This window comes from Trichechus manatus, unplaced genomic scaffold, assembly GCF_000243295.1.
Source record: "Trichechus manatus latirostris isolate Lorelei unplaced genomic scaffold, TriManLat1.0 scaffold00010, whole genome shotgun sequence".
Classification (NCBI taxonomy): domain Eukaryota; kingdom Metazoa; phylum Chordata; class Mammalia; order Sirenia; family Trichechidae; genus Trichechus; species Trichechus manatus.
In genome coordinates, this window is record NW_004443946.1 from 12,338,766 (window position 1) to 12,364,055 (window position 25,290).

The window sequence follows — 25,290 nt, forward strand, 5'->3', positions numbered from 1 at the left end:
ATTAAATGGACAATAATGTTACTCAAGGCATAGATAGAACTGTTTCCCTTCCTAGAAAAAACTATAAGATTTAAGTCTCTGTTTTTTCTGAGTGCTTATTTTTCTTGGAGGTGTGCATCAGCTTGAATTTGCCTACTGTTTAATTAAAATAATTGTCAAAGCTTGACAATCTAATACTCTATGGTAGGTATATGTGTGTTTGTGAGTGTGTATTTGCCTGTGACTTTTAATTGGCCTATGTCTTTAGAATACAGTGGTTAAGATGTATTTGTGATTTGAAATATAGCATGTTGATAATATTTAGCTGTTGGCCTTTAAAAATAACTTTCAAAGCTTAAGGAATTGTAGATATAAAAATAACATAATTTAATTTAGGCTTAAATTCCTCAGATTAAGCATGTGAAAGTAAGTTTTAAATCTGTCACATTGAAAAGACTACTATTCTGTGCCCTTCTGTATTATTGTCTCTTTAGGTTGAATATTGTATTTATCACCATGTAATTTAATCATTCAGTAGGCAGATTTCCCACCAGAAAACTATTACATTGTAAGATTAAAATATAATATTGAATACAAAATCAGAACTTTGTGTATTAAAAAAAAAACCCAAACCCGCTGTCATCGAATCGATTCCAACTCATGCTGACCCTGTAGGACAGAGTAGAACTGCCCCGTAGGGTTTCCAAGGAGTGCCTGGTGAGTTCAAACTGCTGACCTTCTGGTTAGCAGCTGTAGCTATTAACCACTATACCACCAGGGTTTCCTTGTGTATAAAAGGTAGTATAATCCATTTTGTTTTATATGTTTTTTCCCTAACTTGAAAATACACATATTTGTATATAGAGCCTTAAAACTAATGTAAAGTTTAGGGTGTAGTGGGAAAAATAATGTGAAATGTCTCAGTTTTAAGTAGTTACAAACCAGCAAAATCTTTTTATTATCCCTCTTATTTGTGAGGTGGTTAAATGTAACTTAATTGTATTTAATTTATATTTTAATCCAGCATGACTGAAAAATAATTGAAGTACTATTTATATTTAGAAATTCATAACATTTGGAATTAAAGAACTAATTCCGTACTTAAAAATAAATGTTTAGTGACTAAATCTGTGGGAGAGTACAAAGTATGATAATGTTCTAAGCTATGGCTTTGTAAGCATCTAAATGTGCATTTTAATGAGTAACAGTGCTTCTAGTATAGATTGATTTACAGACATACTAGTACTGAAAATTAAATTCCCTATTAAAACAAACCAGTTTCTTAATTTTTTAAGTAGACTTAAGTATTTAGTTCTAGAAATTTGAAAACCTTGAACTGAGCTGTGGAATCTTTTGAGATGCAGAATCTTAAATCACAAGTAAGATATGTGATGGAAAGCTATTTTTCAAACCATAACATATTTAGAGCCTTTGTTATTTGAAAATCTTTAGTAATTAAGAGGAGATTAAAATATTCCTCTGTTAAAATTATTAGTACTGAAATTAGGCTTGGAAGTGAGAGAAAACTTAAGTGGGATCTAAGACGACTAAATCTTTTCCACATGAGTCAGCACTGCCATACTAGATATAACTTTTTATTATAATAAATACAGGAAGTATACATTGTAACAGCAGACTGTGTGTGTACCTGATCCTGGAGGTAGTGGTGTTGGTGGGGAACTACCCCCACTTTTAAAAGGCACTTTTGTACCTCTATTGTGCATTTCATTTTTGTACCACTTAAATTCTTGACCCCACTCCATCCTTTTTGTGCTAATTAGCATCTCAGGGCAATGCCTCAAAATTTTTGATGTGTTCTATGTTACTTTCTTTGGAAGGAAAAAGTTCTTGTGTGATGATAATATGGTATTCAGAAGTACTTTTATTTGAATGTTTTAATAGGATGAATCTAATTTGCTGCTTTTAAAAGGAAATTCAGTTTTGTATAGCAGATTCTTGTTACCCTCACATTAAAAAACTTCACTGATCTGTCATTGTTTTAGCAAGATAAAATGTCTTAATAGCCACTCTTGGGGAATGTACTTTTACAAATAACAGAAGCAGTTATCAATATTAACATTAACTTTTACAAATTAAAGTATTTTTCCTATTTTGCATTAAACCCATTTCAAACATATTTTTAGCTATAGTACATTAACTTGGTTCTAGAGTAGTATGCAGTTAGTCCTGCACCAGCCACCTAATTTTTTTTTTCTAACTTCATTATGTTAACAAATTTGAATTAAAGCATAAATTAGTTACGTAATTAAAATAATCTGAATGACAGCAGTACTTTTAGTCATCATACCGTTGGCCATGTATTAGTCCAGCTAATAACTTAGCTCTTACACAGAATGTATTGCTGTGAGTAAATCTCTATTCTAAACTAATCACTTTGGGATTATAAAGAGATGAATAGGTTCTTGCCCTCAAGGAGTTTACATTTGAATATAATTTATAATATATGTTAATATTCTAACTGGATCACTCATCTAAAAGTAGTTATTGCCCACCTACTATATGCCATGTATTCTCCTGGACAAGGTAGGGGCCTGCCCTCAAAGAGTTCATTTGTACTTCTTTATTCACCTGGACTCTCTTCGTCTGTTTATTTTCTTCTCCTAACAGTTAAAAATCTCATTCAAGAGAAAATTTTGCCCAGCATTAGGAATAAAATTGGACTGATAAAGCTTAAGCCCATTCAGTATGCTCGATTGCTTATAACAAATGGCCTTTACGCTTCCTGCTGACAGCAGCAATTCAGAGAAATAGGTGATGGATTTCTTAGAATCTTCCAACCCTGGCAATACATACAGGTGGAGTTTGAGTTTAAAGCATTTAAACATATATATAGTTAAATTTATTTAAGTAAACCTCTGTGCTCTTTTATTGAAAACACATTCAGTGTTGATATCTAATTTCAGCCAAATAATTACTATGTGTTTTAGTATTTATAAAAAATAATTTCACTGCCTGTCTTTATTGGACAAATTCATCTGGGAATTCAATTTGATTTATGGGAAAAAACTGATGAAATTGGGTACTTGTTTTCTATTTTGTGGGGTTTTTTACATTTTGAATTTCGTAGTGTATACTTTTGGTTCATAAAGTTTGAATGAGAGGCTTAAGCCTTTACTGTTTTGATTGCTATTTGCACAGTATTATGTTTAGGATTTGTTACTAGAAAAGACTATATAAGTGTTCCTCACTTGAGGTTTTTCTTTGAAGGGACCTTAAAGAGCTACATATACTTTTGCTTGCAGATACTGCTGGTGAGATGACCACTTTTCAACTGAGTGAATCTAGTCTTCTAATTAATTTTTCTTTCAGGCATTAAGAAGACATCTTTATTGTTTAAATTTTTAGAAGCTTAATTTTACTTTATTTCTGTCAATGTGCCATGTGTTTTGGGTTGTTTTTGTTTTGAATTATATAATTACTTCAGAATATGCTCGAAATATTTAAGAATACATCTTCTAAATATATAATACTGTATTGTTGGTCAGAATATAAGTCTCAGTAAAGTGTTAGTTACGGCTGATAGAATGCAGTTATAGATAGGAATGAGAGGCATTTGCTTTCACTTCACTGTCAAATGAACATTTTCAATCACTTTTATTCACCTCAACACAGATTCTTTCCTTTTTGCCTGCTTTGTATATTAAGCTAGTGGCCTCTGCTCTCACTGCTTTCCTATTTACATTACCAGTATGTAGGTGTGCTAGTTAGAAAAACTCAGATGGTGTTGAAATTGCAGTTGACAACGTATACTTTTATTAGATGGGGGGGAGGGAGAGGTTGTTTAAGTTGATAAAACAACAAAGTGGCAGATTTTTTCCCCCTTATGCTCCATGACATTTTGCCTCTATTTCCCCTCCCTCCCTCCTTGTTGGGTCTATTTGTCTCTTTCTCCTCCTCCTTCCTTCTTTCTCCTTTCTCCTTCTTCCAAAATGAAATAAGCCAATTCAGTTTTCTTGAGATAGCTTAGTGCATTGCCTCGTCAATTAATGCTATGTTAAACTGGGCTTAAAATAAGAAAATAAGGGAATTGGGGGGTTAAGGATGGGAAGATGTTAGTGAGGAGGGAAAAGGAGGATTACTCTTAATCTGTCAAAAGCCATAGGAATGTCTTCCATGAACCCAGCTGTGAAGGACATAAACCAGCAAGAATTGACCTTTACTTCTGAAAATAATTTGATTTTTCCAGCAAGGGATACAACAATAAAAGTTACTGCTTCTTCAACATAGAAGCAACTGAGAAAAGTAAATGCATTTTCTTCACCACAAAATCTAACCCTTCAAGTTCTTTTCATTGCTCTAAAATCCAGTTTTTTACTAATGGCTTTCTCGTTAAACTAAATGTTTACAAAAACTGTTTAGAATTTTTCCTTTCTTTTTACGTAGTCCTCCTGATCCAGTGAAGAACTCTTCAGTGACATTTGCATTTATGTGGTACTGTCTGAAGTAAGTTAGATTTGTGTAAGAGATTGGATAACTGCAAAACAAAATTAATGTCCTCATTAGGTATAGTGACTGGCACGAGTTCATTATAGCAATGATTCTTAACCTTTTAGGGTCTCAGGCCCTTTGAGACTGACGAATCTTTCGGGCTCCCTCACCCAGGAAAGTGCATATAATGCACATAATCCTGCAAAGTTTTCAATATTGCAATGATTCGGGGGTTTCCTAATGATTCCATACTATAACATAATAGGGTATTACTATTTTTTCCTGCAAAGTCCATAAAACATGTTTCGAGGCCATCAAAATAACTTCTCTATTTTAATCAATTGTTTCACTTCTTGAAAGATGGGAGGTGGGTCAGGGCCTGGGCTAGAAACTGATGTTAAAATGTCCTTTTTTTTTAAGATGTTTTGAGAAAAGGGAGAGTGATTAAAGATTTTTAAACATAGTATTAGGACTGGTTTTGGAGGATAACATCTTTAATAAGATTTGTAACTTTTGAAATTCAACAGAAGAAAGATAAAACAGGGAAATTGAACACTTCTGAAATGCTTCTGACCCGTATAGTACAGATATAATGTATTAACAAACAATACATTTGACTGTCAAATCTCAGGTTTTAAGATTTTGAACTTCCTGGTGTTAGAGTCTATTAAATGTTTAATTTATTTCAGATTCTAAGGAATTAGGAATTTAAGTACTAATACAGAATATTAAAGTGGCTCTCATACGGACAGCCACCAGTGTCCAGGGTTCATGAGCTTTCTACTAAAATATAACTGCAAATGAAAAAATTGATTAAATTGTTACATTTGTTGCCAAAATTGGATGTTCAGTTACAAGTTTTTGATTCCTATTTATAGGAACCCTTGTTTTACCTGGTAAACCCTGACTTAATTCAAGTGTAACTGCAGGAAAATGTTTGCAGTGATATACCCCAGTATTGGTTGGTTTCACTCTTGAAATGATTTCTTTCACTTAATTTGTATGAATGTTATGAATGGAGAGACATGTACATGTTAAAAGCATGTTGCATTATATATAGATTCATTTTTTTTAATCTATAAATGTGAGACTAATACAACTACAGAAATATTTTTCTTAAACACAATGTGTAACAAAATTTTCCACAGTAACTCACCCACTGTTTTCAGTTTATGTGATCTAAACTGTTTAAAGAAGTTCCATAAATGTATATTTTGTATTATGTACCATTTCCTGGTCCAAAGAAAATATGTGAATTTAGTTCTAACTTTAAGAATGTACTTTTTGTTTTCAAGTCCAATGAAGAAATTGCGTTCAGCCTGTGAATGGTTGCAGATTGTATGTGCGATGAAAAGTAGAAAGAACTTCTAGTTTGCAGAAATGAAAAATGGTGCCACTAAATAAACAGGCAATTGCATAATGTGTGTGTATTTATGATTGTTTAATATTACAAGCAGTATTTTTGATCTGCCAAGAAACCTGGAAATTTTGAAATTAGTTATTGGAGACCTTAAGAGAATTGTTTTTTCAACTGAACTTGGTTAATTTGCTGAATCTGATACAACTTGAACTGGACTTGTCCTTTACTGATTTTAGAAAGATTACTGAAAGCCAATAAGTTTGAGTTGGTGTTTACTGTCATTAAAACATTCCAGAAATCAAGAAGCTAGAAGTTGTTGTTCTTTGATAAGAGCATTACTATATGTCTCTCAGATATATTTCTTACTCCTTTGATAAGTTGAGACTGGGAATTGGGAGTGGTCTGGGAAGGTGCCTAATACCCTGGTATGGTGCCTGCTTCATAGTAGATGCTTAAATGTGTGTATATTTAGGATGTGGATGGGAGGTGCTTGCTTCCTCTGCTAATTTTGATAATTGGTTGTACTACATCTATCTTGTATTCATTCGTGTCTGAAATTGTTGCTTATTTTATGGGTTTGAGTGTGTCTAGTCTTAACTGAAAGAGCCGTGGTGGCATAGTGGTTAAGCACGCGGATGCTACGTAATAAAAAAGGTTGGTGGTTGGAACCCACCAGCCATCGTGGGAGAAAGATGTGTTAGTCTGCTTGCTTAAAGATCACAGCTTCGGAAACCCTATGGGGCAGTTCTGCTCTGTCCTGTGGGGTCGCTATGAGTCAGAATCAACTCCACGGCAATGGGTTTTGGGTTCAGTCTTAATTGAATCAGAGGGATTTTAGAATACTTGAACTGGTGGTGTAAGTGAATTCCTATGAGCTGCAAGAGCTCACTTGTTGTAAAATTTGTATGAAAATACAATGATGAAGCATTATAACCAAAGGCAGCAAGTCTTAGAACTAAGTCAGGATTTATTTGGCTTGTATGTAAATGGTATGTACCTCATCACTTGTCAAAAGCGTATCTTTAGTTTTGGATGGTTTGTTGTTTTTGTAGTCATGTTTTAGAAATTTGAAGCTAGTTTTGTTTTAGTAATAATAGTCTTTTTCAGTTTTTTTTTCCCTTAATTGAAAACTGAAAAACTAATATTGTGGTACTCTTCTCTTTTCTCCGTCTTGCCACTTAATAGCTCAGACTGAACTTCCCGTCAAAACACGAATCTTGATTCTAGTTGAAAAGTTTGTTCTTTGATGAGCTACCCCAGAAGCCTTGGCTTGCATGCCCTCTCTAGGGCTTTTGTTTACTTGCCACTAAAACCAGCTACTTACAAGAGACGAGGAAGAGATCTCTGCTCTGCTGGCTGGCTGTTGTCTGTACGAGATTCATATTTATTTGTTCTGATATCCTGAAAAGGTTATTTACAGGATACAGTATCTGTAAAAAAAAACAAAAACAAAATCTAAAAACTTTCTGTAAGATTGTGTATTTCACGTTGAGAGTTGTACTGTTAGCTTCATAGTGGACTAGCTAAACATAATACATGTGTGTCATTCTCTGCTCTAGGTATGGTCTTGGGTCTTCCAGACCAAAGCAATTTATGACTTTTCTTAGAGCTACCGAAAAGTTTTTCCAGCTATTAATTTGAACCAGAGAAATTTCCAATATATGACCAATTTTTATCTACAAAAGTGGCAGCTTTATCTGGTTCAATTTAATAGTCTCTGAATTTAGTTCTTAAATGATCAGTTTGCAAGTCAATATTTGGTACTTCTGTTTCAATTTAAGTGTATCTCCTCAGAACTGAGTTTTGGGTGATGGTTTTAAGAAAAGATACATATAAAATATATATATATACACACACACACACACACACATGAACAAATTTGCAAATATGAAGTTTGATAAATAGGTACAATGCCAAATTTATAATCTTTACTTGGAAATTAAATGAAAGCCGCTAAGGTAACTTTGTATTTTAAATTACCAACTTTTTTTTTGTCATCTCAGCTTTTCCTGGAGCCCTAGACATAACTGAACTGTTATCCAGCAGTGACCAGGAAAGGAAATAACACTGAATTTAAATGTTCAGGGCAGGATTATAATAAAGAGTAACAATAAGGTGAGAAAATGATTGTAAGGATTTATTTCAAATTATATAACAAAGTGAGGTGAGTGAAGAGTTCCTTTCTAATATTTTATTAGGTGTTAAGATGTATGGATCTAGCTCAGTCTATGACTGTGAGATGTCACTGAGGAAGTCTGAAAATAATTGTTCTTTGAAGGGCTACGTTTGTTAAAGGTGGATGAGAGGTCTAGCTTTATTGTAGGTGACAGACAAACTCTGACCTAGGCTATGGCCATGCTGTGCCCTTTCTGAAGATCTGTCTTGTATTGTGTTAATCTTGGTATAAAACCCAAAAACCAAACCTGTTGCTGTCGAGTTGATTCCGACTTGTAGCAACCCTATGGGACAGAGTAGAACTGCCCCATAGGGTTTCCAAGGAGCGGCTGGTGGATTTGAACTGCCAACCTTTTGGTTAGCAGCCGAACTCTTAACCACTGCACCACCAGGGCTCCTATCTTGTTATAGTGGACTAAAATTATCTAGTATTTAAAAGAGTTTGCTAGATGAGTTTGTGACTGGTCTGAGTCAAAGGGGTAATATATGTACCTTACATTAGAATACTGAAACCATTCAGGGATGAATGTGTATTTGACTCTATTTAATGACAATATTTTTGTAAAGATTCACTGTATAAGTTCTTGTCGATCATTTTAGCCATTGAATTTTTAACTGTTTTAACTGAAAGCTTCCAGAACCTCCTAACAAAATAATTACAGTTCTCTAGTGATTGTATATAGTAGAGGCACATTGGAAGAGACTTTTTCTTTAAAACTTGTTATTAGCAAATAAAAGTCTTCAGGTAACTGATGTAAATTCAATTTTTCTGTCTGTCCACCTTTTTTGATGTATTTCAATAGGCAGACACCTTGCTGCAATGATCCCTAATAAAGTAAAAACACAGAGGTCTTTGCTTATAATAAGGGCAATGAAACTGTCTAGATCACAGAAAGGAAGCTTGTTTGGTATTCTTCCTTTGTATTTACTTATATATCTAAAATCAGAATGTTTGCCTCTTCAAGTATCAAAGTTTGTGTTTTTTTCCTTTTGGTTTTTCTGTTTTGTTTTTAATATAAATGTTCACTGACTACATTCTGGTTTAGGGCTTCTGTAGATATTTTTTAGAAAAGTCTAAGGTCATTGCATTCCACATCCTTGGACATCATAAGGGTTATGTGCCATGTGCTCTGTCCTGATTTTTACAACATATAGGCCAGACTGTTTAATGGCAATATGGTTATAAGTGTATTAGATAAGCATGTTTAAATATCCCTGTTCAAGGTCCACTCCACAGTGCCTTTCAGTGGTGTTACCGGTTCAACTTGACCTTCAGAGAGGTTTGCCTGCTTCACGACCAAATGGATTTGGCATCTGACAGGATCGCAGTGTCGGTGCATGCTTCATTCCAAGAGATGCAGGGCTCCAAGAAGAAAATTTCCTGGAGGGCAAGGCTCCACAGTTTGAAATTAGGACAAATGCAGTAGCAGTTGATGAAGATCACATAGTTTATTCTCTAAATCTGTTGGAACTGTCTTGATATTTTAGTTTCTTGGGAAGAAGGTCAAACACTTTGGTTCAAAAATTATTTTTTCAGGTATAAAATTTGAATACTTTGTGAAAAAATTGTGCTTTTTCATCTTAGACTCTGATTTTCTTAGACTTTTAAAGTCATTTAATGAAGTTGGCATTTTTCTATCTGGCAAGGAAGGAAAAGGGAATGTAGGAGAGGAAGAATAGGAGATAAGTACTGAAGGCAAGAAGAGGGGATTTTAAAGTGAAGAACAAGGTAACATGGTTTTAAAAAGTTTAGAAAAAATTCTATTTTTCTAAGTTCAAAATGGAATTTATTTTGGCACCATATATCATCATGTTTTTATGGCAGTCACTAACTAATGCATCACTGGTGGGTAAGTTAGTCTTCTCTTTTTTTCTTCCTCCATTACATCTTTACATACGTATAGTATTACAAAATACAGAGGCACAGTGTTAGGGGAAGGAAGAGATGATGTAACTTCGTCTGTCAACTGTCACTTGTAGTTCTGATTAGGAAAGCAATTAACATGAAGTTTAAGATAAGGATTGCAAATTTCAGTTCTATTATTGGTCCCTTGGCTTCTCTGGAGCAGTGGTTATCAACCTGCCAGGAAGATAGAATGATCTGGGAAGCTTAAAAGGTTCTTCGGCAGTGAAGGTTAAGCTGGAAGGTTCACACTGAAAACTACCCCCACCGCATTGCCATTGAATCCTCCTGTGCTGCTTTCAGATCATGTCACTCTGTTCAAATCTCTGCAATGACTCCCATTTCACTAAGAGTAAAAACTAAAGTCCTTACAAGTGACCTACAAAGCTGCCTGTATGATCTGGTCCCTGTGACCTCTCAAACTCCTACTCTTGCCCCCACTCACTCTGCTATAGCCAAGTGACCTTTTAGCCCTAGGGTCTTAGAGGCACTTGCGCTAGCTGATCCCTCTACCTGGGTGGTTTCATGGGCCAAAGCAAGTCACGCCTACCTTCAGGGGGGCCTCAAAGGAACTAACTGGAGTATTTGTGAACAACCATAATAACTAACACAGGGCCTGGTAAGTATTTGATGACTAAGACTGTATACATGCGTGTGCACCTGCAGAAAATGAGATTTGTGTTCTATGTGCCAGGAGACATGGTCTTATTTGAACTGTAAGATGAGTGCATGGTAGCAGAGAGGCTGGGACTACATATAATGGTTTCATGTTGTAAGCACTCAACTATTGGGAAGAGGTCAGTGTTATGCATCTTTAGGGAAGCGTGGTACTTTGGCTTTGATGGTGAAATCAAATTTGCATAGGAAGAGTTTTCTAAGCAGAGGAAACAGCAAGAACGAAGGAAAAGCATTGTGTAGGGAAGGGGCAGAGACCAGTGGGGTGGTTGGGTTTATCAGGAACTTTCTACACTCAGCCAGCTTACCCTTCCCTAAGGGGGCTTAGCGAAAGGTGTAGGTAAAGGTACTTCCTAAGAAAAAGCCTGGTGTTTTAAGTCCTTCGCGTCTTAAAAAGTTTTCACTAAGTTTGTAGATACCCTGATTAGGAATAGACATTGCTTACCTCAAATAAGCTTTCTTAAGTCCAGTGACATTTTAATAATACATGGGGATGATTGTAATTGATAGGTTTCGTTGCCTTCCTCTAGTACACCACCCAGTGCAGTGCTGCCCCAAACCTGTTGTTGCTAGTTGTCAATTCTGACTCACGGCAACCCCATATGTGCAGAGTAGAACTGCTCCATAGAGTTTACGAGGCTGTGACCTTGAAGTAGATTACCAGGCCTGTCTCCCAAGGCGTCTGTGGGAGACCCATTCAGCTAGTAGTCTAGAGTTTAACCGTTTGTACCACCCAGAGCTGTCCCAAACCTAGTAGTCTTTTAATTTTGGCTGAACAAGTCATAAAAATTCAGCTGTTATATCCTCCCCGCCACCCCGCCCCCTGTGGAGTGTTCTGGAGCCTTGAAGAGAGGTGGACTGCCTTGGCAGCGGATCCCCAGTAGAAAGCATTTCTCGTAACTATAGCTGAGCACCACTGGAGCTGGCCTGGCTAGCATCTGGCCAGCACATGCCAGGAGACATGGTCTTATCTGAACTGTGCACTTGAGACAAGTGCTTGGTAGCAGAGGGGCTGGGACCACATGAAATATTCTTTGAGGTTTCCTGTTTGCTCTTGCTCGGGTGCTGCTGCTGCTGCTGACCCCTACCACCACCACCCTTCAAGCCCAAACAAAACAACATTCACAATCGGAAGACAGAATTACAGCTAAAGGCATTCAAATATTTAATATTTTGTCATTTTTCAAGTTTTTCACAATGGACAACATGCATTTTATAATTTAAAAAAACTATAAAGCAGAGCTTCCAACATCTTTGATTAGTGTCAGCCACCCCAATTAACTTCTCAGAGAAGTTCTCACCAGCTATTCCTCTTCCTCCGTCCCCTGACACTGGGCAGAGGTTGCAGGCAAAAAGCTTGCCAACTTCTGCTCCCTCCCTACTGTCTGGTTGGTGAGAATCAATGCAGACTCCTATCGGAATAATGGCACTCACACTTCCCATTAATTCCTAATTTGCCAAGAGAAATGGATTCTGCAGTTCTTGTTTACTAGCAATTAACCTTTACATGCCTGCCTTTCCATGAGCTTGGCAGATGGCTGTGCAAATTGATGAGACAATGTATACAAGACACCTAGCACAGTGTCTGGATGGATCGGTTAGGGTTTTTAGTTCCCAAGCAGTAGGTCCGGACCCTAGCAGGAAATGGATAGGAACCAAGGTAACTAGGGAAAGAAACTCTCCTCTTAGTTTCTTACCATAGTGGGAGGACACCAAAATTTTAGTGAAGCACCAAGACTACACATAATATTGTATAAGAGATTTTCCAAAAGGAACTCGAGTGTAATTGGGAAGAGGGCATGGATACTGGGCAACAATCTGTGACAGCTGTCTGCTATCATTCATGCCTTGGGTTTCCCAGATATCCGCATCCACATCTTTTTCATTCACACACTCCCCAAAATGCCCCTGCCTCACTAGAGTTTGTCTTTCCAAAACATGAGTCGGTCATTTTACTATTTGTTTATACCTTATTCTAAAAAGAAGTTTTCAATAGTATTTTACTTTGTTTCTTTTTTTTTTTAAACAGAGTATTGGGATTTAAGGGAAGTGAGGATAGCAAAAATAAGATTAACCCTGGAGTTAGGCCAGTAAATAAAATTCATGTCATATAGATTTTACTAGGTTTGGAGCTTCCTAGCCAGTGCAAAAGGGAGTTTTATCATTAACTTGTCTTTATTCATCAAGTGAGTCCCTGGGTGATGCAAATGTTTAATGCGCTCAGTTGCTAATGGAAAGGCTGGAGGTTTGAGTCCACCCACAGTTGCCTCAGAAGAAAGACCTGGCGATCTATGTCCGAAAAATCAGCCACTGAAAACCCTATGGAGCACAGTTCTACTCTGACACACATGGGGTCGCCATGAGTCGGAATTGACAGCAACTGGTATGTATGTGTCTATTAATCAGGTAGAGGGTGATACTTTTTAAATTTCTCGGTTAAACTGAAGTCACTTACAGTTTGCTACTGAACATGTGAAACATTTCTGTCATCCAGCGCTGGGTTCCCTGACCTTAGGTAGCTTCTTTACATGCTCTGAGCAGGACTCAGATAAGTCTCTGCAGAACTCCAGAGCTCTTCCTCTCTGCAGCTCTCTCAAGGACTCTGCCCTGAGGATTTAGTGGCTTTGGCTTCCCTGGACTCCCAACTCCATCTGCTCAACTCAGGCAGGCCACCATTCCCCCTTCCTGCACCAGGCAGGAAACTGGGGCATTGATAGGGCTTACCTGGTAAATTTCCCTTCTCTCAGCGATCCCTGAACCTTGCTGCCTGATTGTCCATGACTTGAGAAACTTTGTTTCATATATTTTGTCTGTTTCCTGAGTTGCTTCATGTGGAAAGGATAAATCTAGTCCCTGAGACTGCACTACCTGTGATGGGGAACTTTCAGGAACCATTGTTTGTTCCAGGCAACATTTATATAAAAATACCCCAACAGAACTCAATGATATTTTTTCTAACTGCATCCAGGTTGGATGTCCTCAAACCCACAATGATTTGGGGAAAAGAAGTTTTGTACAGGCTGGTCATGTTGTTAGCTGAACTCAAGACTTATTTTATAGAAGGCAGTCATTATTGAGTGAGCCCTGGTGGCACAGTGGTTAAAGCGCTCTGCTGCTAACCAAAAGCCGTTCTGCAGAAGAAAGATGTGACAGTCTGTGTCCGTAAAGATTTACAGCCTTGGAAGCCCTATGGGGCAGTTCTACTCTGTCCTATAGGGTCCCTATCAGTAGGAATCGACTCCATGGCAGTGGGTTTGGTTTTTTTTAGTCATGTCACAATTGTTGCGAATGCCTGTCGTGTAAACATTTTGCATCTTGTATGGATATGTGTTGTTTTAGAGTATATGCAATTCCCCATTATCTGGGGACAAAAACTATAGTGAACAGAAAAAGACAGTGTACTTTGGGAAAAAATTGAAATTACTAGGAATTGACAAAATGCATCTACATACTGGAAATCATCTATTGTTTGGCCCCACGTAGTAACACAAGGAGCCCTCGTGGCACAAAGGCACTTGGCTGCTAACGGAAAGGTTGGCAGTTCTAACCTGCCCAGCAGCTCCAAGAAGAAAGACATGGCAATCTGCTCCATAAAGATTACTGTATTTTTACACAAATAACACTGGCCTTGTGCATTTGTTTGCCAGCTGCACGGGAGGCACCCTCACAAGTGCTGCCATGCCAATTGTTTTCTATATGTTGCTTTGAAAAAATTAGCATAGAAAATACCTCCAGGGTGGGGAGGGTGTGGCCGGCAAACAAATACAGAAAGCAAGCATTATTTGCATAAAATATGGTACAGCCTAGGAAACTCTATGGGGCAGTTCTCTTCTGTCACACGGGTCGCTGTAAGTCGAAATCTCCTCAGTGCAACTAACAACAACACATAGTAACAGTAGACCCCACACTGGATCTACTGTGACATGGGAATGCTCTTCACTGGCCAGCTAGAGATACAACTTACTCAAATAGGGCTCCACTCCTCAACACAGCCACTCTGGAGATCAAGGTAGAGCAGCCTGTCTGGCCAGAGATTCCATTCTCTAGTCAGAGCTGTGAGACCACCAGATTGAGAAGGGGAGAAAGGAGGGTGCTGGCAATGGAGAGTGGTTGGCTTTATCCTGAATTTCAAAACAAGAGGCTCAGATAGGAAACTGGCATTTTGGCCGTTTTTCATTTTGGTTTGTGTTCCCAAATTATTTTACAGTATTTACACATTTGGGTGATGGCTGTTGAAGAGTAAATATGTTCTAAATATTGCATGTCATTTTAGTTAGACAAATAAAGCTTCAGGGTTGCATCATTCAAGGATACGATAGCGTAGCTGCATCCTTTTATACATGGGCACGATTGCTGTTCACTTTCAAGATTCCACCACATTTGTAACTCAGTTTCTTTCTACTATTTCTGCTGCCATTGACTGATGGGCTGCTTGCATAGATCTTTAATCCAAATTCCCCGAGAGAGGATCTGATTGGCTTGCCAGTCAACATCTGTTATCAAGAGTCCTTACCGGATGAAGGTCCCCTTTTGGCACTTCACCGGCCACTGGCCAGCCTGTGCAAAAGCTGCCTTGGATTCAGGTGCCAACCGCTAACCTAGGGCAGCAGAGTTACATGGTATTGATAAAGCAAGATCATCTTTTAAGGCCACCAAAAGAGGCCTGAGTGTGGCGGGCACTTAGTATATTCAGTACGTAAGTGGAGGATTTTAACATTTTCTTCAATATATGCAAGCCCCCGAGCTAATCTTTGTAGGAGATAAAGATGTGGGAAAGACATAATTCCTGGCATTGAGGAACAGTGATAGATGCTGTACAAGACATGAATGAACAAAAAGTGGAAGGATGGCAGAGTCCCACTGAAGGAGAAACTGAGTTCTGTCCTAAGTGTGCAGGTCCATTGCTTAACTCAGGGCCTGCTGCAGAATGAGAGCTCAGTAAGTGATCGCTGTCACTCAGGAGGCAGCAGAGAGGGCCCCGTCCCAGAGCCACCCCTGCATGTTCTTGTGTCCCACCAGTTACAGGCCCAAGGAGGACTGGCCAACAGTGCAAAGCCCGGCTGTGGTAGTGCAGGTGCTTGTGCAAAATGAGAGAGAGTAGGGCAGGGGCAAAGTCCATGCGAGCTACCGCTATCATTCCAAACAGTTCCTAAGGCCAGAGGAGCACTTTGGCTGGGCTAATGTGGGGTGCTCACCTGGGACCTCTCTCTCTCTTCCCAGGAGTAAGCACCGGAGGAAGCTTTGAGTGGATTCAGCTCTCCAGCCCGCCCTACCTCTTGCGTGGTCAGCAGGCCAGCTACACCTTCCATGGGGCACAGCTCAGGTGGCTGTCTTGGAATTTGTGGATTCCAATGAACTTCCCTTGCTGGGTTTTTTTGTTTTTGTTTTTGTTTTTTTGTGGCACCTTCAATTTCTTCAAAGCCCTAAACCACAGTGGTTGGCTGGAGGATCTTTCTGAACAGCAAGTGGCTTTGTTTTCTTGGGTAACCGCAGCCTTGTGATCACCATGGCTAGGAGGAAGGTTCACTTGGAGGGCTGCAACCTGCTGCTTTGCAGGCAGGGTGACGCCTTGGCTCAGACATATGATTCCCAGGTCAGGTGAGTCGCATTGAATGAATGGCAAGGAGTATTTTGTATAACATGGAAGACCCCACTCTGAAGTTCGGTTTGGTCTTAAGTTCAAATTGACCAATTAATCTTTTAACAACAGAAACTCAAGATCACTGTGTAATCAGAACTTTTTAAAAATCTTGTTTGAAATATATTTAGGCAGGTTCTCAGTCTTCAGGGAGCACAGAAGCCAACCCTTTAATACTTCCAGGAGAGCACAGTTCTCTCTCCAGCACCTCCAGCAATCCTGCTATAGCCCTGATGGAACTCAGGGAGGATGGAAAGAGGAGCTAGAGGCACCCCCAATAACTGCTCCCTACTGGAGGGAGGAGTCCCTGGGTGGTGCAAATGAGTTAACCCACTCAGCTGCTAACTGGAAGGTTGGTGGTTTGAATCCACCCAGAGACGCCTCAGAAGAAAGTCATGGTGATCTACTTCTGAACAATCAGTCACTGAAAACCCTATGGAGCACAGTTCTACTCTGACACACATGGGGTCAACACGAGTCGGAGTCAACTCGACAGCAACTTGTACTGGGAGTGGGGAAAGTTTGGCGTCAAGGGATGTGAATATGAATTATATCCCTGTGACTAAATTTGGCCTTATTTCTAATTTTTAAATCATAATTGATTATTTTATAAATGGAGGATGAGCATGTATTCAGCTACTGCCAGGGCGAAGACTTACAGCCTAGTGAGGGAAAGGAAGAAGTAGCTGATTATCACACTGTTAATCCGAGGGGGATGTCTGATTCTCCTTTGTTTCCCCTCCCTTTCCCAGGTACCCCACATGACCACTCCACTCTTCCTAAATCCTTAATTTGAGCCCTCTGAGAGAGGAACATGCCCAGGGAACTGGTATCCCCACAGACTCCTTAAGGCAATGTAGGATGCAGAAGGGCTGGTAGGGAGGAGAGGCCTGTGCCTATTGTGACTCATTATCTCACCCCCTGAGAAACTACAAAGCAGAGGGGACACACTGAAGACACAGAGCTTAGAGTCCCCTGTGTTTGAGTCACAATATGAAATGTGTTCATCCCTCTGTCATCCAAGGTGAAGGTTATTTACTAATTATTCCCTTATCTCTTTTAATTTGCTGGAGGAGACTTTCCAAGCTCTCAATCCAGAACAGTAGCGCTCCTGGGCCTGGTAAAGACATGAACGAGGGGCAGCCTTTTCAGAAGGAAAGACAATTTCACAGAGGCCCGTGGACAAGGGACAGGTAAAGCTAGCTTCAGATGGGTCATTCTCTCCTTCAAGATACAGAGCATAACAGCTTTAGCAAGAAATGCCCAAAAGAACATGCTGCTCTCTCCCGCAGCCACCTGGCACAGAGTCAGGCAAAGCAAATAAAAATAATTTCATAACATAGTTGACATTCATTGTGTGTTTACCATGTGCCAGCCACTACACTAAGTGCTTCCATACAGCATCTGAAAATTGTCATCACTGTGACCAGTAAACTAGGTGCCATTGAGTTGATTCTGACTCATGGCGACCCCATGTGTGTCAGAGTCAAACTGTACTCCGTAGGGTTTTCAATGGCTGATTTTTCCCAAGTAGTTTGCCAGGTCTTTCTTCTGAGGTGCCTCTGGGTGGACTTGAACCTCCAACCTTTCAGTTAGCAGCAGGCTGTGTTAACTGTTTGCACCACCCAGGGACTCATCACCATTACTCAGATGAAACACTGAGCTTGAAGAGGGTAAATGACCTGCCCAATGGTGCCCTGTTGTTAACTCATCAAGCCAGGTTGTGAACCCAGGAAGTCTGTCTTTAAGTCCGATGACTGTGGTCCCTGCTGCAGTCTGTCTACTGGATGAACTACAGCCTTTCGCTTCCTTGCCTTAATTTCAATTTGGCATTAGAGCAAATGCCCCACTTACGGCCACTGAGTACTCCCCACATGGGCTCTCTGGGCGTGAGCCCCTCCCTGTTCTCTGGGACAGAGCCTCGCTTCCCCAAGAGCCTGCAGTCAATTCTACACTGTTCTCTAGGGCTGAAGAGAAGTGAGCTTCAGACTCTTTTGTTCCCTGGGTAAATTCCATTTCCTTTCCTATTGTCTCAGGCTTCTTACTGAGGTAACATTACACCCAGCATATCCTGCTTTTAAAAAGAAACTTCGATGGAGGTTGGCAAATTACCATTCACGGCTCCATGAAGGATAGAGTCACAGGAGATGAGTGGAAGCAATGCACCTGGTGTAAATAATTACAGGCTTGAGAGCAGGAGGAAAGGGGGAATGAAGGCAGGCCAAATACAGCTGAGTGTGGGAGACGGGCTCAGGAGGGGATTTGAGAGAGCTGGGGAGCGGAAAAATGTGCAGCTGAGGATGTGACACAGGCAGGCACTTTTAATCTCCTTCCATCCCACCACCAACCTTGCACTTCCCGCTCTGCTCCTAACCCAGGTTTCTTTTTTTGATCTGTGTTTTTCCTCATCTCAGATCTCTTTGTCTATCCTCCTACAGCAGCAGCAGATGGCCAGTGAGGATCAAAATAAAAGCTCTCAAGGCATCCTCGTGTCGAACAATCTGTGTTTTGCTTCTTCAGTTGGGTTCTCTGATCTGTATGATGTCTGAGAACCTGCCAGGAGCGCACCAAGGAATTTACTCCAGAGATGACTGAGGAGACTAGAAAATAGAGTTCACACCCTCCACCATCCCTTAAACCAGACTCCTTCCATTACTTCTTTTCACATTGAAGTGGTATTCGTATATTCTATACATGGAAAATAGCCTAATCTGTTAGACCTGTGCTGTGACCATATAAATTATAATTTAAATGAATGAAAACTGAATAAGATTAAAAATTCAATTCCTCAGTTGCACAAGCTCTATACTTCAAGTGCTCAATAGCCACATGTGGTTAGTGGCTACCATTGGACTGTGCAGATATAGAACATTTCCATCCTGGCAGAAAGTTCTATTGGAGGGTGCTGTCTTAGACACAGTATTTTTGTCCTAATGCTGATGACACTTCCCTGGGCAGAGCTTCCAAAGGGTGAGCTAAAAGATGCACTTATCAGTGGGATAGACATAAACCCTCCAAGCAACCCAGTCACATCTGGTTTAAAACTCAACTCTTTTTGGTAACCATGTGGTCTATGGGTAATCTAACCCAAAACAAAAAACCTGTTGCCATTGAGTTGATTCCAACTCATAGCAGACCCTACAGGACAGAGTAGAACTGCCCCACAGAGTTTCCAAGGACTGGCTGGTGGATTTGAACTGTTGACCTTTTGGTGAGCAGCCGAGCTCTTAACCACTGCGCCACCCAGGCTAGGTCCTGGAATTATCCTGGTAGTGAAGGTGGAGTATCTGGGGCATGCGACATCCTTTTTCCTCGAGAGTCTTTAGATATTGGTTCTGTCCCTGCTGCATCCACTGCTGATGTCCTTGGTCCTGTCAATCTGTTGACGGCATTCCTGTGTCATAGCTGAGTGCAGCTGGATGGCCTTCTCAGTCACCTGCTGCACTTCACAGGGACACAGGAAATTACTGGAAGCTTCTCTAGACCACTCTGTTGGGGGGGCTGCCCTCAGACCCTTCCCTCTGGTCACCTCCAGGCAAAGGTTCCTCTGCTCTCAGATTCCCTCCAAGTTGATCTGTGGTGGTGGGCCCTGTGCCCTTTTTGGGGAGAAAAATACCTCTCCTGGTATCCTGTGGTATGCAGAGATGACCCAACTTTGTCTTAAAGGGCCAGAGAGTAAATATTTCAGGCTTTTTTGCAGGCCATACAGTCTTTGTTGAAACTACTCAGTTCTGCTATTCTAGCAAAAAAGCAGCCACAGACAATATATAAACAAATGGGTGAGGCTGTGTTTTAATAAAACTTAGTTTATAAAGATTTTATCCCTGCAGACTATAGTTTGTCAACCCCTGTGAGGCTGATAGCACGCCCATCATCTTGAATAAAGAAGGGGTGGTGCCTGCCATCCTATGTGATATGAGAACTAACTCCTTGCATGTAAGCTATCTTTGTATTAGGTAAGGTAGGAGCTAATCCCATGTCTTTAAGATGTCTCCTTATTTAGGTATACCTCTGGTTCTGGCTCAGTTAAGAGAAACAAGAGACTGGGGTCTTAAGACTAGTTGAAACTGATCTAGAACCAGGTTTGGCCTGCTTAACTTGCTCAGTATCGACACCTGTGTCCCTTGGACGACCTATTGATGTCAGAGGCAAAAAACACACACCTGTCTACGCCCAGGATATGGGCAAAATGCCATCCTTGTGGGCCGCCCCAGGACCACCTTTATGGGCCAAACCAATCAGCAGGCTGACACCACCTTGGAGCATCCCTGAAGACCCCAGAGCCACCTTGGTGATTCAAGTCCCGGTGGGCTCCTTTACTTGGCCAACTAAATAAAGCTGCTTCTTCTGCTTTCACCACTTCATGTCTTTCTAGCGGCGTGGAGCAGACCTAGAAGCGTCCAGTCACACCTGCTTTACCGTATAAAGTTTGCAGTCCTCCAGTCTTTGGCTTTAGTATTTAGAAACAAGCTTTTGGAATTCAAAAAAAATCTTTAAGTGCCTGACTCTTACATTTTAAAGTCAACCGACTCTAATATAGATTTAAACATAGACTTTTGAACTCAAACACAAAGAATATCCTTCCTTCTTCTAGGGTGGCTTATTAGTCCTATCTGAGGAGTCCCTGGATGGGGCAAACGGTTAACGTGCTCAGCTGTTAACCTAAAAGTTTAAGTTCACCCAGCGATGCCTTGGAAGAAAGGCCTGGCAATCTACTTCTAAAAAATTAGCACTGAAAACTCTATGGAGCACAGTTCTACTCTGACACACATGGGGTTGCCATGAGTCAGAATTGACAATGGTCTGCACCCCTCCCCATCCCCCTAGTGACGTCACTGCACCCAAGGCTCTGAAGAACCAGGGGGCAAGTCAGTCCATTCCACTTTCTCTATCTGAGGTGGGATATCTGTGGCTATATGGATTCAATTTGCTTCCAGACCTTTTCCAGATCCTTTCTGTCCATTAGTCGGTGATGAACTGTGACAAGGCAAGTGAAGACCAAGGCCACACTCAGAATGGTTGCTTCCAATTTCTGTCACTGCTGAACGGTGATGGAACGGTGAGTGGCAGCTTTTGAACTCACTTCTCTTAGATGAGCTGCATGTGATTTTTATCCACATACCCTGTGGAACCCCATTCAGGAATGATTTTAGCCTGGAAATTAGAACATGGGGCATACTTTTCTGCCATCACAACCTCTTCTACTAGCCAGCACGGCAAGATTGGTGTGCTCACTGACTGCTTCTCCTCCTGCATGGGAGCCTCTGCTTGGCAGAACTTTAGGGCAAAAGCGCAGAGCCACCAGCAGAGGCGGTGGCCCTGGCAGAGGCCTCCCCGCGCACGCTTCGACTTCCGCTCTCTTCAAGGCCATCTTGTCCCCAGCATCTGTTTTTTTAAGGGGAAGGCATACAGGAAATAAGTCCTCATAATGTTCGAATGGTAAGAAAAAGAGTATGGGTAAAGGAATTAGAAAATAGTTATAGTCCTAATATATCTCTGCTACATCTGCAAAATGGGACTAACATTTCTTATCTAACAGTGATTATGAGGATTAAATGAAAAAGGGTAGTTTGTAAAATGTGCCTCACACACTATCAGGCATATGGTGGGTATTTAATAAATGACCATCTCTTTCCATTCCTAAACCTCTAGGATCAACACTGTGTGTTGTCGTTTAATAACAGTTGGAATATCTGCTCTGTCTCAAAGTACCTGCACTCATCAACTTACTGGGATGAATGTATTCCTTTCTCCATTGTTAAAAAAAATGCAGATTTTCCCCCAAAGGAGTTATTTATTAAGTTTTAGCTTTTTCTTAAAGCCACATGACAGAAAGCTAAGGACTCTTTGGAAGGAGCCATCAGCAGGCAGGTTTAGATATGGGAGAAAACAGTGTCCCCTGCTTGGAAAGTACTGCTTTTCTACAATAGAGTAAAGGAACCCATTGCAGTGAGTCCATTTTGATTCATAGTGACCCCTAGGACAGAGTAGAACTGCTAACCTAACATAGGGTTTCCAAAGCTGTAATCTTTATGGAAGCAGACTGCCACCTCTTTCTCCCACAGAGTGGCAGGTGGGTTCAAACTGCTAACTTTTGGTTAACAGCTGAACACTTAACCACTGTGCCACAAGGGTTCCTTAAAGGAGAGGAAAGGGTCATGAAAATGAAGGTGGGAAGGGCTAAAACCAAATTTCACCCACATCTCCTGTAGGAGTCAGGACTTTCTTGGTTACAAGTGACAGGAACTTAACTCAAACTAGGTTAGGCAAAGGGGGAATTTATTAGTTTAGATTGTCTAAGGCCAACTCGACACCAGCAAACAACAACAACAAGGATGAACAACTAAATTGTGAGCTTGTCAGGAATGCAGCTGGGCCTCAGAAACAACGGGAACCAGGCTCCTGAGCACTATCCATACTCTACATTTCCTTTTCTTCTCCACTCATCAGAACACAGCTTTTTCCATTTGGAAAAAAGGACAGATGGCTGTTGGCAACTCCCAAGCCTCGATTGCCTCCACCACTGCTACTGCTGACACAGATTCCTTTTTTCACTTCCAGGAAAGGATTCTGATTGACTCCTTTTTCACTTCCAGCTAAAAAAGTTCCAGGGAAGGACTCTGACTGGCCCTGCTGGGGTCATGTATTCATCCAATCAGTGGTGGCCAGTCTGAGGGTGAGGTGATAGCTGTTCCCACTCTAGCCATGTGGATGGGGAAGGGGTCTGGCACGCACATCACCATACGTGTCCATCACATCACCATTTTGCCTGGGGGTGGTTTAGTATGGTTTATCTTTTATCCTAGCACAGGACTAGGATAGTGATACTTTTATATTTGTCATGTATAAAGTTATTTGTTACTGTGTCCTATCAAAGTTGATGGGATTTTTGTTCTGCTCAAGAAAACTCTTGTGTTTTAGGTTGACACCTTGGAAACCCTGACTGTCTTTATGAAAGTATTATGAGAACTGTGGGCCTTTGCTGCTTTATTCCTTTGGGAGGCTCTGCAGTGGAGGCAGGCAGACGAGGGTGTGATGAGCTGGCCCTTTTTGGCGCTGTAATTCCGCTCCTGTCATGCTCTATTTCTTCTCATGGTCACTGAGTCTGCCTAATGCAACCTCTCAGCAGCCAGCCTGGTGTTCCCTGGGGCTGAGGGTCTAATGTCAGGAGGGCACCATTCAGTTCACATTGAAGATGGATATTAAGTCTTTTTACTCAGGGTCTTGTCAAGAAAAACAAAACTACCTCCTATCAAAGGTACAGAAAATGCCCCTTTCCATAATAGCAGTTGTCTGTGTTCACTGATATTGAAGGAACTGTCTGTCACCAAGCCTCCTGGGCAATTTTGTCAAGGTCAGTTCAACTGATCTTTTTCAGTGATAACCCAAAGAGGATTACCTTAACATCTGACCTTTAAAGAGCTTTATGGTTGGGGAACCAAGCTAATTAAAAAATTAAAAGACTGCTTTTAAAAAATGTTTAGCCCAAAGTCCAAGAAAAAGATGAACACACTGCTAATAGCCGCAGAAATATCCATAGAAAATTCCAAACAGCAATTTAGATTTGTTATCACATGGTTGACCTTAGAGTGGAGATTCTGGAGATAACGGGAGTGGGTTCCAATCCTGGCTCTGCCACTTTCTAGTTATGTGGCCTTGGACAAGTGTTTCACCTTCTCTGGGCTCTGTTTTCTTATCTGTAAAATAGGGATAACAATACTAACTACCCATTAGGATTGTTGAGAAGATTAAACGAAATACAGTAAAGCCTGTCGGTTTAGTTAGCTAGTAATATTACTGTGGACATTTTTAGGAGCAAATTTTTGCTTTACTTACTTGCCCCACCATCTTAATGGCTGAGTGGGATCTCTTGACAAAGTGGCTGGTTCTGCTTTCGTCCAGAATGCAGATAAACCTCGTTAGGTTCTGAGATAGCTCAGCTTTCTTTGTACAGGATGTTACCAGCAGAAACGCAGCAGCACCAGCACCCCCGCTGCCCCTGTATTTGACCATCTGCTCTAGATACACATTACAATGACTCTGCTACTTCTAAAGTCATCTTGAGGAAGTGGTAACATGAGGATAGGGATGATAATATTTTCCCAAAAAGCCAGGAACACTCCTGCCCTTTAAATTCCCCTATACATACCTAGTGACTTAAGTGGATACTTGTAGTTGTTAAATGTTTTCATCGGAAGCATAGTGTTAAGTTGGTTTTCTTTTCATTGGTTTATGAGATGGTTGAAGTTTCTTTTTCATGTTGACGAATGAGATGGCTGAAAATAAAAGCCTGGGGCAGAGTTTAGTCTAGTTTCAAAGGCCCCTAGCCTCTAGCTTACTCACTGCCTGGTCTGGGACCAGCAGCTTTGACACTACTTGATGCTTGTTAGAATTGCAGAAGCTCTGACCCCACCCCAGACCTGCGGAATCAGAATCTGCATTTTAACTAAATCCCCAGGTGGTGCTAATGCCCATTAAAGTTTGAAAAGCACGGCTCTAGAGCAGTGGATCACACTCTTAGCTGCATATTGGAATCGCCTGGGGAGCTTTGACACATACTAATGCCTGGGTCCCACCCACCAAGATCCTGACTAAATTGGCACGGTGAGATTTTTAAAATCTCCTCAGGTGATTGTAATGTGTAACCAAGGTTGAGAGCTTGTGCTCAAGAAAACTTCTTCCTCTGCTTAATACTACAATATTTTTTTCTCTAGAAGTGAAACCCTCTCAAGGTATAGCTGAAACTCGTTTCATTGTTGTTTATCTCAAGATTGAGGACCATTCTCCAGATAAGACCACACAATTTGAAGATTCACTTTGAATTTTAAAACGTAATCTTTATGAATGTCTTCTGAGCCTTTGCCAAGGTCTCCACGTCCCTCTTTTATTTTGAAGTTCAGAACTAGGCACCATCCTCTAGTACAGCCCTATACTGTCTGAGCATCAACATAAAGGACTTTTGTATCCTTCTGGATGAAAGGTACTGTTATAAATAAAGTCAGACCATTTGAATTGGGGGAGGAGGGCAGCTTTAATGGCCAAGCAAACAATTTTCTCATGCCTGCACTCAGTCCGGCTGAGTGAATGAGCCAGTTATACAAGGAGAAAATC

The 25,290-nt window shown here is 40.5% G+C and overlaps 1 pseudogene; it reads right to left on the reverse strand.

Annotated features, from left to right (window-relative positions):
* Positions 1-20,998: 20,998 nt before the first annotated feature.
* Positions 20,999-24,192, reverse strand: LOC101349769 (protein JTB pseudogene; annotated as a pseudogene).
* Between the last annotated feature and the right edge of the window lie 1,098 nt (positions 24,193-25,290).